This window comes from Erpetoichthys calabaricus, chromosome 5 (assembly GCF_900747795.2).
Source record: "Erpetoichthys calabaricus chromosome 5, fErpCal1.3, whole genome shotgun sequence".
In the NCBI taxonomy this organism is placed as follows: Eukaryota; Metazoa; Chordata; class Cladistia; order Polypteriformes; family Polypteridae; genus Erpetoichthys; species Erpetoichthys calabaricus.
The window spans coordinates 182,940,794-182,956,539 of NC_041398.2; the positions used below are offsets into that span (position 1 = coordinate 182,940,794).

General features: G+C 40.5%; 1 protein-coding gene across 1 annotated transcript in view; it reads left to right on the forward strand.

Annotated features, from left to right (window-relative positions):
• The first annotated feature begins 1,480 nt into the window (after positions 1-1,480).
• Positions 1,481-15,746, forward strand: part of klhl8 (kelch-like family member 8) — an 80,500-nt gene continuing 66,234 nt past the window's right edge. The window contains exon 1 of the mRNA XM_028802288.2: positions 1,481-1,571. The gene's annotated coding sequence lies outside the window, so the exon portion shown is untranslated. The remainder of the gene's footprint in view (positions 1,572-15,746) is intronic.

A 15,746-nucleotide genomic window follows, 5' to 3' on the forward strand; every position in this document is an offset into this window, starting at 1 on the left:
AATACCAATGGAAGATCACCACTGATTTTCTGATAAATAGTTCAGGGCTGGGTGATGCAGTGTTAGCACTGCTGCCTTGTGACAAGGAGGCTGGAGGTCATGTCCTAGTTCCTCCTTGCATGTTCTCCCTGTGTATGTATGGCTTTCCTCTAGGTGCTCTGGTTTCCTCCCACAGCCCAAAGACAAGCAGGTTAGGTGGACTGGCAATGCCAAATTGTCGCCTAGTGTTCTATGTGTTCACCCTGCAATGGATTGGCACCCTGCCCACGGATTACACCTGCCTTGTGCTCGATGCTTCCTGGGTTGTGTTCTCTTCTCTGGATATGTGGGTTTAGAAATAGGATGTACTGAAGGAAAGTTGGAGCATTCTTAACATTTATTTACTTAATGAAAAAGACATTTTTGTTTATTAAATATTTTGTCATGGTGGTGTGTGTGATGCACTTTGGGGTCTGCTCAGACCACCACAGTGCTATTTGTACAGGAAGCACATTCAAGCAGAAGGGAATTGCGGTCATTTAAATGGCTGTTTCAAGATCTGTTTTGCTGACAGGAACAGTTATCTGATATGTAAAAGAGGAATATACTACATTAAAAATAAACAAGTTGAAGTGGCCTCTCTCAAGCGAAATTTGAAACAGTAAAGAAAAGTGGGTTTGGAAAAAGATAGATGGATGTGTGCTTAGGTGATGGGCAAGAAAGAGTTTAGTTAGGATGGATGGTCTTCCTCGTTGATTGTTAACATATTTGCATTAGCTGTGGCCTTAAAATAAATAAATAAATAAACAACCTTTAATGGAGATTTATTTTTAACACATTGTGCGGCCGCTCCCATTACCTCTATCTACAACCAACACCACATAATTCTCTGCTATTATTGCTGAATCAATTCATGCTTGCATGTTCAGTTGGAAGCCTGCATGATTATTCCGTTTTCTTTGAAATCTCTACATTTATTCCTCTTTTCTTTTATCTATAATTTTCTAAATTTCAAATGCGAAAAATGATTTTTTTCTAATGTTTACATCTTTTCTTAATTATTAGCCCAGTCTCTCTTCAAACCTTTGAGCTGGGCTAAACGGTGTTGTTTAATTGTTCTTTAACTTTGACGTTCTGTCACTTTAGAACTGCAGCTTATTGCTATTCTCACTGCACCGATAGACGCCAGACCGTGAGTATTATATCAACACCCATTTGTTACATAAAATCTCGCCCCCACACCCTGCACTGAATTTGAAGCATTCATTTCACATAACTGCATCTGTACATAATTTGGTAACATTACAGTCACACTTTTACCTTTTAATACAAATTATATTAATGCATGCAATGGCGATCAGACAAAGAATGTCGCATTTGTTGTAAGACATAAGCATACATTATTTTGAAACAGTGGAACCAAATTAGATGTAACACCAGTCACAGGGACACATATAAACTACTATTCCCAGATATCTTTGCGTGCTTCTTGCGCCTGCGGACTAGATGTTCTTAGTGTAGCTACTCAAGCTACACCTGGTTAAAGGAGGACGTGTGTAAACGTATTAACTACAGGAAGTGGAAGGAATGAGGTAAAGCATTAGTTCTAATGTATTTTTTTTACCCCCTGTACACTCATGGTGAAGTATATTGTAGAAATACGTGTGTTGTTTATATATCTGTACATATTAATACATCGGGAGCATCAGTGTGGTAACGTGCGCTGTTTTTGCCGTTTGTTTTTGTCAGATGTACTTAAAAGTTTGGAACTAGACGGTAGGTTTAAGAAGTTCGAAACTTGCGCTTGCGCCAGCTCGGTAATGCTGAATCTGTTATGATTTTTGGGCGGTATGTCTAGTCTTGGTGTGTAGTTAAAGTGTATTATGGTGAGAAGTATAGTCACCATCAAGGTAATAAAATAACGGAGGGTCCATTGTGTGTAAACCTTTTCTCTGTTACTGAACTGTACTTTTTAATGCAGTCTGTGAGATTTCGTTTACTAAGCAACATATTGAAGAAATATCCGATTTTATATCGGTAAACAGTTTTGCTTAATTACAGCTTTTGTGTTCCTTTAGGGAAACGCAACCCCACACTACCATGTATGGCTAAATATACATGCAAATGTATTTCTCCAGTTTTGCACCTGTAATGTCTAAGTGATGATTTCATTCATGCATCACTGAAACCCCTTGATTAAGCTCAGAGTCTTGGGGACAAGAATCAACCCTGGAGGGACCAGCCTGGAACAAGTTTCCAATCCACCACAAGGAACACACCCACATGTATACAGCCAATTTAGAATTGTCATTTAATTTAAAAGACACTTTCAATTTGTGTTAAAAACTGGAATACTTGAAAGAAATCAGTGCTCACTAATACAATACGTATACACTGTATACAAAGAGAAACTGAGCTCGGATGCAAACTTATACTTCTAGACTTCTTACAAATTCTGAAAGTTTTACACATTGAATGTGGGGCAGAGTGCTTTGCAAAAATTACAGTTTATTGTAAGACATATACGCATCTGGAGAGTATTCTACATTAACACTCATACTGAAATCGAAGAGAATTCATAAAGGGTTTTTAATGTATGTATAAAGCCTTTTAAACCTGACGTAGACGTGAATCCTAATGTTTTCATCAGAGCACCTTTAACATATTTGAATTTTGCTTGTAATGTCACTCAGTTGAAAGGCTTGTTGAAGAAGTTTTGTGCATTCACACATGTTCAGCCTTTTAACTTGGAACATTGAGTTACATTAAAAGAGGAGATGAATATGTTTGTGCTGTGAAATGCAAAGTTCTTCTTGATGATGCATGGGAGTGATGATTTTACATTGTTGGTATGACAAAATCAAACCTAACTTTTCTAATTTATGGGGGCAGTAGATTTCCTGTGTTTTGCTGATTTAGCATTGAAAGGAAAGAATTCTTTTAAATAGTGTGTGTGTGTATATGTATATGTATAGTGGTCTGGTGCCCTGTTCTTTGTGGTCATTGCTGCCTGTGTAGCCTTAAGGCCCCCACGAATCTTAACTAGATTAAGCAGTCTTGAGAAGGTTATGTGTTTTGTTTTTAATTAAACATTTAGTATATCTGTAGGTTTTGTGATCCATCTTTTCAAAGCCCCTTTCATTCATCATGCCGACTGTCCCTGTAATGTCCTTGTAATTTGTAGGTTATACTTATGTGTGAATGAATGCTAGTGTTTGAGGATACATAATGTGGTATTATAACAGGTCAAGACCTTGCGTGGTTCTTGGGGAATCAACCGTATCTGCTTGCTTACATGTAAACAAAAATACTAAAACAACAAGGTCAAGTGTGCAGAATGCTAACCTTGTAATGACATTATTGTGAGTAAGCAAATTCTTGGGATCTTGTCATGCATATATGGTTTGAACATCAGTGTGGAAAAATTATTTTGATTAATTGAATCAATCCAACTATTTCTGGCAATGAGAACATCTCACAACATTCAGTTAGTACTAATCAAACCACAACATTAAATTCTGGAAGAATGAAATAGTTTTTTCCAAAATAACACCCCAACTCTTTTGGCTTTGTGTCCCCTGTTCCGGGTAACTCTTTGAAATTAGCTGATGCTGTTGCAAAATATAATTCTAGAACCTGCACACTTTATACATACTAGGGGGTTGACTAGTAGGAAATACATGGGATAAACTGATAAATGATGACACTAAAAGTATTTCTGTAGTAGTGCATTCCAAGTTTTCATGCCAAAACTCATAAGTGATGGGAAAGCTGAAAGTTTTTGAGGAAAAGGCAAGTCTCCATAGTGCTGGTGCTGTTTTCTTTGGGCTTCTGAATGCATGAAATCAACAGGTAAAAGCAAACATACAAATGCATATTCAGTTTTAGAAGAATATTGCTAATGTAGAAATTTTAATGCATTTTAGCAGTGAGAAAACATGTATGAGCAGCTATACTAAAATTAGATAAATGGTAAAGTAAGTTGCACATACACTAAATTCATAGTTTAAAAAAGTTACTATTTGTTTATAGTTCTGTAATGCCAGTTTAATAGGGACATGGGATCAAATGGCATGCTATTTTAAAAACTATAATAGGCCAATCAGGAAAATGTAATGGAATTACAAGAAGTATAGGTTGTGACAGACATTGACCCCCCGGGATGTGAGAGGGCCACGGAGCTGGGACACTCAACCATGTGGGAGGACATGGCCACCGCCAAGGGGTGCCTGGACAGCTCCAGAACGGTTGTTGATAGCACTTCTGCTACAACAGGAAGTGTTGTCCGAAGAGGAGCTGAATTGGCATGCGGCACTTCTGTCACACCCGGAAGTGCTGCCAGCTGCTAATCAAGAAGCACCTGGAGCACTTCCAGGTGCTGTATAAAGGAGGCCACTTCACTCCACTCGGGGCTAGAGTTGGGAGAAAGAAGACAGGAGCCTGAGGAGTAGAAGGTGGCTGAAAGAGAGAGAAAAGATAGAAAGAGACTGAGTTGGCCGGTTGTGGCACTGTGTAGTGTTGTGTGTAATTAAAGCGTGTGTATTTGGGACATTCGGTGTCCGTCTGTCTGTGGCCGGGCGGGTGTAGTACCAGACATTTGATATGGATCTTTTAGGTGCATTATGACATTTTACCAATATGCTGGGAGTTTTATATGAAGCAACAAACTGAGTTGGTTGTAGTTCAGGCATTTGATATCGTTTTATTTGACTTTTAAGAAACTGGCGGTAAGTTATTCCATTACAGTTTGGAGAGGGTGCATATCTTTGGGGCATTTACACTATTTACTAAAATACAGTAAACTTTCAATTACAATACTTTTCTGAGTTAAAACTGAGGCTCTTTTGGGATCAGTCTGGGGGCCTTTGAATGTTCTGTTTTTGATTTCCATGCAGAATTTGGATCAAATCTAACTAGAATATTAAATATGTTAATGACTATACATTCGGTGAATATGTTGAGCCAACTGGAAGGGGCAATGCACCAGACCAGAAACCCAGATAACTACTATGGAGATCTATCTATCCATCTTTGAAATCTACTTGCAAAACATGTTCATGGGGATAATGAAAAAAGTGTTTTAATAGGCTAAAAATGCACAGAGATTGATAATACACAATGCAGTAAAATAACAAAAGAGAAATAACAAGAGGCAAGATCCTCTCCAGGCCTACTTAATAGAAGAGATAATACTTATTCTAGCCTGTGGCTGCGGATCAGCCATCCCACCGTGAACACTGCAGCACCTGCAGATGCTGATTATCACAATTAAGAATTTCACTGTACTCTGTACACATATAAATGGTCCTCTGAACATCTACACCTATCACCTCCTCTCCTTTGTGTGTAACAACTCCGACCACTCTTTCTCCTGCTAGGCAAATCCTTCTCTCATATAAACAGACTTGGCCAAAATCAGGTGTGGCATATTAACTTTAATGTTTAAATATATTTATTTTATGAGGGGTCTGGAGCTAAATGTGGTCCAGAGGAAACAGTAAACATTCCAAGAGAGAATGAGATTTAAAAAGCCTACCAGACTTGTCAGTCCACAAGCCAATAGTATACAGAAGTGACTGAATAATGTGGTATATAAGTAAGATGAGTAGTGCACTCATGAAGCCTCATCTGAAATATTGTGCTGTATTTAGTCTGTATATTGACTCCTCTAGGTTTATTCCAGCCTTGTGTCCCACAGTTCAGGGATAAGTTCTAGTCTTTATTATACTGTGCAGGTTTGGACAATATATTAATATATATATATTACAAGAAACACACACCCCTGCAAAAAAGGTTCATAGAACAGCTACTACAGTACTTCGCAGACTGTTGTGTAGGAGTTATGAAGAAAGATTTAAGGAGGAATATTTTTCATCTAAAATAAATAGATATTTAGGAATAATCTGACAGAATTGTTATAAAACATGTAGTAATTAGAGAAAATGCTGTTCAGCATTTATAAAAAAAAAAAAAAAAAAAAAAATCATCATCTACAAGAACAGGACAGTGCAGATAAAAGGTGCATAAGAATATGCTGTATTTGGTACTCATAGGGTAACATTTCCTCATCCAGTGTGTATTCAGAATGATTGCAACAATTAATTAATTAATTACAGTAGTGTAGTACAAAGAAGAATTTTGAGGATTTTTGATAACTTGGAAATACTGTATATCATGAGTTGACTGAGACATAGGGAGCTGCAATATGTTATGGCTGACTGGCCTGTTATCTCAAATCCTTCTGTACATAACACCTAATAATTTCACTTCCTGTTTAATTTAAACATATACCCCGATAACCCCTTATTTTTAAAGCTAAATGATAATAAAACTTAGATGCTTTTTATTGCCATTCCAAGCATTCTGAGTAAGACTGAAAGTTTTTTCCATTCCCCACTTGAGAAGTGAGGCATTTTGGAGTTATTTTATATACGCTCTTTTATTTGAACCCTATATTAAGGACATTATTAAGACAGATTTCTTTTATTTATTAAAAAAATCCATGCTCTTTCACATTTACAGTGCAGTTGAGACTCTTACTTCTGCTTTTATCAAATCCTGTCTTTGGACTACTGTATTTTGTATTCTATATTGTCTTAGGAGACTGCACTACGTACAACATTCAACTGCCAACTTTTTCTCCAGCACTAAAAATTAGTTCTAGTGCTGAATTAATTCTTCTGCTAATTTTCAAGAGTATCTTTGGTCTAGCCCATCATATCTCAGCAAATATTTTGTGGATCGCAGCAGATCAAGATTTCGCACACCCTCATTTTTGTGTTCTGAGATCAAGTTAGTTGGCCATGTTAGCAGCAGTAATTGGTTACTAAATAAGAATGTGCCTGGCATGAATATCCTGTAGCCACTATGGCCCTTCTGAATCTGATTTTTTTTTTTTGGTCTAGCTTATTGTAAAGGCATCTTGTCTGTCTTGTAGTCAAGACTCATAATAACAAAGACATCAAAAGGGGCGAAAAACCACACCCAGTACTGTTATTTTGGGGCAAGGATATAACCAAGAACACATATGAACATTGAAGCTAAAATACTTGGACCTTGGTCATGGTAAATGTGTTTGCAAAATGTATACAGGCTTTGATGTTTTTTGTGGCAAAGGGGCACATTTTTAGTATTCAGTATTAAAACAGGTAATAGTACTCAGTTCAACATACTCGATAATACCAATCAATCCAGAAATGCAGACACATGCAAATCCCATATGTTGAGGAAGAGCTCCCCTTCCTATTTGTTGAAACATTTGTACTAATCTTTAATCTACACTTACAATGTTTGTTAAATTCTTGTCACTGTTTTGTTAGTTTCTCTCAGCTGTTTCACCCAGGAAGAGGCATTGACCTCCTGTAAAAATGCTTCCTAAACGCTCTTTTATTTACTTTTATCAGCATTTTATGAGCATTATCATTGATTTCAATGGAACAAGCAAATGGCTGAAAACGTGCAAACTGCTGCATGCAGGAACTTTCTAAAGCAATTTCTGCTAAAACACTTAGGCATGAATAGTGTCATTGAAAATAACTTTTTAAGTGGTTTAGGAGCATTCTAGTCTAGTGCTAAAATGATAGAAGAACATTTAGGTGTGAATGGGCTCTAAAAATTTAGGATCAGATTTGATGAGAACAGGAGATCCAGCCCAGCAAGCTCAGATTTTTTTTTTTCCACCTAATTTCTCGAGAGAAAAAAAAAAATATATCAAATGTTTACTGATACTGTAACTGTTGGTCAAAACTAAATATATTTTATGCTACATTGTTAATTTTTACGTAAGCTCATAATTTGTAGGAGATGGAATTCATCCAATTCTAGAAAATTCTAGAATTCTACAAAATATATGCACATCCACCATGCCCTCAACCCTCTGCAGTTCGCATACCAGGAGAAGGTGGGAGAAGAGGATGCCATCATCTAAGTAAGTAAGTCTGCATCCCTATTAATTTAATATTTTTGCTGCTGGAATATGTGAATTTCCCCCTGGGATTAATAAAGTATCTCTCTCTCTCTCTCTCTCTCTCTCTCTCTCTCTCTCTCTCTCTCTCTCTCTCTCTCTCTCTCTCTCTCTTGCCCAGAGAATTTGGACATGTTATTGTATACATCCCTCCTCGGGCAGACGTGGAGACAGCGAGTGACATCATCCATTCTGCTGTTGCTAAGTTACAAATGCAGCACCCTGAAGTGCTTGTGATAATCGCTGGAGACTTTAACCATGTGACGCTGGACAAAACATTACCTGCCTTCTCCCAGTATGTGGACTGTAACACCCGGGGAAATAAGACTATTGATTTACTGTATGCAAATGTTAAAGACGCATACAGAGCCACCCCGCTGCCTGTGCTTGGGAAAGCAGATCATAACCTGGTTCTGCTTCAGCCTCACTACACACCAAGAGTGAGGGTCCTACCTAAAACCACACGCTCATTCAGGAAGTGGTCCCCAGAGGCAGAGAAGGCTCTGAGAGAATGCTTTGGAACTACAGACTGGGATATCCTGCAGGTATTAAATAGTGAGAACATTGAGGAGGTTGTTGACTGCACTACTGATTACATCAACTTCTTTATGGACATTATAGTTCCAGTAAGAACTGTACGCTGCTATGCTAACAACAAGCCATGGATTACAAGTGACATCAAGGGCCTTTTGAACCAGAAGAAAAGGGCTTTTAAAAGCGGTGATCAGCATGAGCTCAAGTGCGTGCAGAAGGAACTCCGAGTCCAGCTCAGGGCGGCGAAGGAGCAGTACAGGAGAAAGATGGAGAAGAAGTTGCAGAATTTGGGGCGGAGTGGTGCCAAAAAAGGCCACTGCTCTGCTGGGCCCTTGAGCAAGGCCCTTAACCTGTAATTGCTCCAGGGGCGCTGTACAATGGCTGACCCTGCACTCTGACCCCAAGGGGTATGCGAAAACTACCAAATTCCTAATACAAGAAATTGTATAAGGCGAAATAAAGAACAAAAAAAAAAAAAATAACAGCATGAAGGAAGTGTGGGATGGGATGAAGATCATCACTGGCTGCAGCTCGAAGCGGGGTGCCACCATCGAGAGAGATGTGAAGAGAGCAAACCAAATGAACAACTTCTTTAACAGGTTTGACCACCCTAACCCACTCTCACTCTCACCTTGGAGTACTGCACCCTCCACACATCCTTCTGCTGATACCAGCATAGGAGAGACATCCCCACCCATAATTACAATAGCGCAGGTGAGCAGAGAGCTGAGGAGACTTCGTGCCAGCAAAGCAGCAGGTCCAGATGGAGTATCACCACGACTGCTGAAGGTCTGTGCATCGGAGTTGGGGGGTTCCTCTACAGCGCATCCTCAACCTGAGCCTGGAACAGGGGAGAGTCCCGAGGCTTTGGAAAACATCTTGCATCACCCCAGTCCCAACGGTATCACGTCCTAGTAAGCTGAATGACTTCCAGCCTGTTGCTCTGACATCACATGTGATGAAGACCATGGAGAGGCTGCTGCTTCACCACCTGAGGCCACAGGTTCAACACGCCCTTGACCCTCTGCAGTTTGCATATCAGGAGAAGGTGGGAGCGGAGGATGCCATCATCTATATGCTACACCGATCCCTCTCTCACTTGGACAGAGGCAGTAGTGCTGTAAGAATTATGTTTCTAGACTTCTCTAGCGCCTTCAGCACAATCCAACCTCTGCTCCTTAGGGACAAGCTGACAGAGATGGGAGTAGATTCATACCTGGTGGCATGTATTGTGGACTATCTTAAAGACAGACCTCAGTATGTGCGTCTTGGGAACTGCACGTCTGACATTGTGGTCAGGAGCACCACAGGGGACTGTACTTTCTCCGGTTCTGTTCAGCCTATATACATCGGACTTCCAATACAACTCTGAGTCCTGCCACGTGCAAAAGTTCGCTGACGACACTGCTATCATGGGCTGCATCAGGAGTGGGCAGGAGGAGGAGTATAGGGACCTAATCAATGACTTTGTTAAATGGTACAGACCTATAAATACCTGGGAGTGCAGCTGGATGATAAATTAGACTGGACTGCCGATACTGATGCTCTGTGTAAGAAAGGACAGAGCCGGTTATACTTCCTTAGAAGGCTGGCGTCCTTCAACATCTGCAATAAGATGCTGCAGATGTTCTATCAGACGGTTGTGGCGAGCGCCCTCTTCTACGCGGTGGTGTGCTGGGGAGGCAGCATTAAGAAGAAAGACGCCTCACGCCTGGACAAACTGGTGAGGAAGGCAGGCTCTATTGTAGGCATGGAGCTGGACAGTTTGACATTCGTGACAGAGCGACGGGCGCTAAGCAGGCTCCTATCAATTATGGAGAATCCACTGCATCCACTAAACAGTGTCATCTCCAGACAGAAGAGCAGCTTCAGCGACAGACTGCTGCCACTGTCCTGCTCCACTGACCGACTGAGAAGATCGTTCATCCCCCAAACTATGCGACTCTTCAATTCCACCCGGGGGGGTAAACGTTAACATTATAAAAAGTTATTGTCTGTTTTACCTGCATTATTATCAATCTTTAATTTAATATTGTTTTTTTTTTTTTTTTTTTTTTTTTGTATCCGTATGCTGCTGCTGGAGAATGTGAATTTCTCCTTGGGATTAATAAAATATCTATCTATCTACAGTATATGCTACACCGATCCCTCTCCCACTTGGACAGAGGCAGTGGTGCTGTAAAAATTATGTTTCTGGACTTCTCTAGCACCTTCAACACCATCCAACCTCGGCTCCTTAGTGACAAGCTAACAGAGATGGGAGTAGATTCATACCTGGTGGCATGAATCGTGGGCTACCTTACAGACAGACCTCAGTATGTGCATCTCGGGAACTGCAGGTCTGACATTGTGGTCAGCAGCACAGGAGCGCTGCAGGGGACTGTGCTTTCTCTAGTCCTGTTCAGCCTATATACATCGGACTTCCTATACAACTCGGAGTCCTGCCACATGCAAAAGTTCACTGATGACACCGCTATTGTGGGCTGCATTAGGAGTGGGCAGGAGGAGTATAGGAACCTAATCAAGGACTTTGTTAAATGGCGCGACTCAAACCACCTACACCTGAACACCAGCAAAACCAAGGAGCTGGTGGTGGATTTTAGTAGGCCCAGGCCCCTCCTGGACCCTATCAGAGGTGACTGTGTACAGAGGGTACCAACCTATAAATACCTGGGAGTGCAGCTGGATGATAATTGGACTGGACTGCCAATACTGATGCTCTGTGCAAGAGAGGACAGAGCCGACTATACTTCCTTAGAAGGCTGGCGTCCTTCAACATATGCAATAAGATGCTGCAGATGTTCTATCAGACGATTGTGGTGAGCACCCTCTTCTACTTGGTGGTGTGCTGTGGAGGCCACATAAAGAAGAGGGACACCTCACGCCTGGACAAACTGGTGAGGAAGGCAGGCTCTGTTGTAGGCACGGAGCTGAACAGTTTGACATCTGTGGCAGAGCGATGGGCCCTGAGCAGGCTCCTGTCAATCATGGAGAATCCACTGAACAGTATCATCTACAGACTGAGGAGATCGTTCCTCTCCCACACTATGAGACTCCTCAATTCCACTCTGGGGGGGCGGTGGGGTAAACATTAACACTATACAAGATTATTGTCTATTATACCTGCTTTGCACTCTCCACCTTGCATTTTTTTTTTGTTTTTTTAACTTGCACTTATTTTTCATTGCTCTTTAATATTGTTTTTATAAGTATGCTGCTGCTGGAGTTTGTGAATTTCCCCTTGGGGATTAATAAAGTACAGTGGGGCAAAAAAGTATTTAGTCAGCCACCAATTGTGCAAGTTCTCCCACTTAAAAGATGAGAGAGGCCTGTAATTTTCATCATAGGTATACCTCAACTATGAGAGACAAAATGAGAAAAAAAATCCAGAAATCACATTGTCTGATTTTTAAAGAATTTATTTGCAAATTATGGTGGAAAATAAGTATTTGGTCACCTACAAACAAGCAAGATTTCTGCCTCTCACAGACCTGTAACTTCTTCTGTAAGAGGCTCCTCTGTCCTCCACTCGTTACCTGTATTAATGGCACCTGTTTGAACTCGTTATCAATATAAAAGACACCTGTCCACAACCTCAAACAGTCACACTCCAAACCCCACTATGGCCAAGACCAAAGAGCTGTCAAAGGACACCAGAAACAAAATTGTAGACCTGCACCAGGCTGGGAAGACTGAATCTGCAATAGGTAAGCAGCTTGGTGTGAAGAAATCAACTGTGGGAGCAATTATTAGAAAATGGAAGACATACAAGACCACTGATAATCTCCCTCGATCTGGGGCTCCACGCAAGATCTCACCCCGTGGGGTCAAAATGATCACAAGAACGGTGAGCAAAAATCCCAGACCCATACGGGGGGACCTAGTGAATGACCTACAGAGAGCTGGGACCAAAGTAACAAAGGCTACCATCAGTAACACACTACGCCCGCCAGGGACTCAAATCCTGCAGTGCCAGACGTGTCCCCCTGCTTAAGCCAGTACATGTGCAGGTCCGTCTGAAGTTTGCTAGAGAGCATTTGGATGATCCAGAAGAGGACTGGGAGAATGTCATATGGTCAGATGAAACCAAAATAGAACTTTTTGGTAAAAACTCTACTCGTTGTGAGTTGCATCCAAAGAACACCATACTTACTGTAAAGCATGGTGGTGGAAACATCATGCTGTGGGGCTGTTTTTCTGCAAAGGGACCAGGACGACGGATCCGTGTAAAGGAAAGAATGAATGGGGCTATGTATCGTCAGATTTTGAGTGAAAACCACCTTCCATCAGCAAGGGCATTGAAGATAAAACGTGGCTGGGTCTTTCAGCATGACAATGATCCCAAACACACCGCCCAGGTAATGAAGGAGTGGCTTCGTAAGAAGCATTTCAAGGTCCTGGAGTGGCCTAGCCAGTCTCCAGATCTCAACCCCATAGAAAATCTTTGGAGGGAGTTGAAAGTCCGTGTTGCCCAGCGATAGCCCCAAAACATCACTGCTCTAGAGGAGATCTGCATGCAGGAATGGGCCAAAATACCAGCAACAGTGTGTGAAAACCTTGTGAAGACTTACAGAAAACATTTGACCTCTGTCATTGTCAACAAAGGGTATATAACAAAGTATTGAGATGAACTTTTGTTATTGACCAAATACTTTTTTTCCACCATAATTTGCAAATAAATTCTTCAAAAATCAGACAATGTGGTTTTCTGGATTTTTTTTTCTTATTTTGTCTCTCATAGTTGAGGTATACCTCTGATGAAAATTATAGGCCTCTCTCATCTTCTTAAGTGGGAGAACTTGCACAATTGGTGGCTGACTAAATACTTTTTTATACAAAAGTTTAGCTCATTTAGCTCAACCTCCATTAGTATTACATTTTTCTTTATTGGATTATTTATTTATTGAACGCTTTTGTTAGCACTGCACTTTTTGGACACTTTGATTTTTGAATTGTTTTTATAAAAGCACTGAGTACCTTTACACCTTTCCCTTACTTTTGTGTGTGTGTGTCCTCATTTGCCAAAAGTTTGTCTCTTTTTTTTTTTTTTTTTTTTTTTTTTTAACATATTCTATGGGCAGATATCCAGGTAGGAGAAACAAATTTACTGACATTTTGGGAGCTGAGGAATGTAAACTTCTAGGGGTTCCATGACCAAAAGACAACCCAACCATCTGAGCAGTAAATATGATAATTATTAATATCTAGATATGGTAAAAAGTTCAACAAAATATGATATTGCTGGTATCATTATAGTGGTGGTGTCGTTCATCCTTCCTGCATCAAAAGAATGCTAAAGGAGACAGTAGTGCCGAATATCGTCAAAGAATACTAAAAAGAGAAAATAAATAAGTAATTAGTAACTGAAAAAACTGTCACGTCATTCACACGTGATCGAGGCTATTATTTCCAACTAGAGTCGCAAAGGGAGTGGACGTTTTTATTCCATGTACAGTAATCCCTTGCTATATCGCACTTCGACTTTCGCGGCTTCACTCTATCGCGGATTTTATATGTAAGCATATTTAAATGTATATCGCGGATTTTTTGCTGGTTCGCAGATTTCTGCGGACAATGGGTCTTTTAATTTCTGGTACACGCTTCCTCAGTTGGTTTGCCCAGTTGATTTCATACAAGGGACGCTATTGGCAGATGGCTGAAAAGCTACCCAACCACAGCGCGTATTATGTATTAAATAAAACTCCTCAAATATATTGTGAGCACTGGGGCTGTTCGCACCCCTAGAGGACACGGCTGCTCCTCAAAAAACGCTGAAAGATTACCTTCACATTGCTCTCTTCCTTGCTGGGCTTATATGTGGCTGCTTTGCAAGCGATATGCTTCTCGTATGGTGCTTCGCATACTTAAAAGATCAAACAGCACGTATTGATTTTTGATTGTTTGCTTTTTTCTCTCTCTCTCTCTGACGCGCACTCCTTTGAAGAGGAAGATATGTTTGCATTCTTTTAATTGTGAGACGGAACTGTCATCTCTGTCTTGTCATGGAGCACAGTTTAAACTTTTGAAAAAGAGACAAATGTTTGTTTGCAGTGTTTGAATAACGTTCCTGTCTCTCTACAACCTCCTGTGTTTCTGTGCAAATCTGTGATCCAAGCATGACAATATAAAAATAACCATATAAACATATGGTTTCTACTTCGCGGATTTTCACCTTTCGCGGGGGGGGGGGGGGTTGGGTCTGGAACGCAACCCCCGCGATGGAGGAGGGATTACTGTATACCTATAATTTCCGATGAACTCCTTTTCGACTTCAAACAACTTTAATTTCCAGTACGTCTCACATTTGAAACGTCTGTAAATGAAGCGCAAGGATAATCATTTAAAGTTACTGGAGTTTACGTCAAAAAACTGTGATGTTTACATGGCCAGCTATACACCGCCTGTTCCACAGTAGGATCTGGAAAGAATTTATACGTTGTTGCTTCTAATGGCGAAATGAAAAACATTAATCCATTATTTGTTAATAATGGCAGTTTGACTTTTGAACAATCCTCTTTAATAAAATCCCTGTGTGCTTCCGTGTGTGTGTGTGTGTGTGTGTGTGTGTGTGTGTGTCTTCGTCTTCTGGTGAAGTGCGCATGCGCGAGGCATGGTGCGATGTTTCAAAGGCCGCCTGATGCGTCACACAAGACAGAGAGGGCGGGACCTATAAAATATTGCGTGGCCGATCCAATCGGATTTCGGTACATGAGGTAAGACCTAAAACATAACGCACAAAAAATCCAATCGGGTACTGAGATGAGGAGACCAGCTTCCCCAAAGATGTGGGATTAGTGTTTGTTGTTGTGCAAGTGTTCACTCTGAGGATGTTAGATTTGCGATTAACAAACTTGGCCCGGTAAAGTGTAAAGTGTTTTCCGAAATATACGAATTTTCATGATATTACAATAGGATGACTTTTAAAAGTTGATTTATTTTCGCGCACATAAAATTTGTTGCTGGGGAGACACCATACATACAATAATCAGCTGCACGCCAGCACAGATTAAAATACTTGCTGGAGAGACGTATTACTGTGAGAGAAAATTAAAGGCACACAATACAGTGAGGCATATTACAGCCACATACAAGCCAGTATTACTGTAACAGAAAATAGACGGTCCTTTGCCATTTAATATAGACTGTTCCTACTAATGTTTATGCACTACTATTCTAGCGCCCGTTATTGTAACGGGCTTAATGTCTAGTATTTGAATAATAAATTAATTGCCAAATAATAAATGAAAACTGTTTTACTTTTTTCCAACCC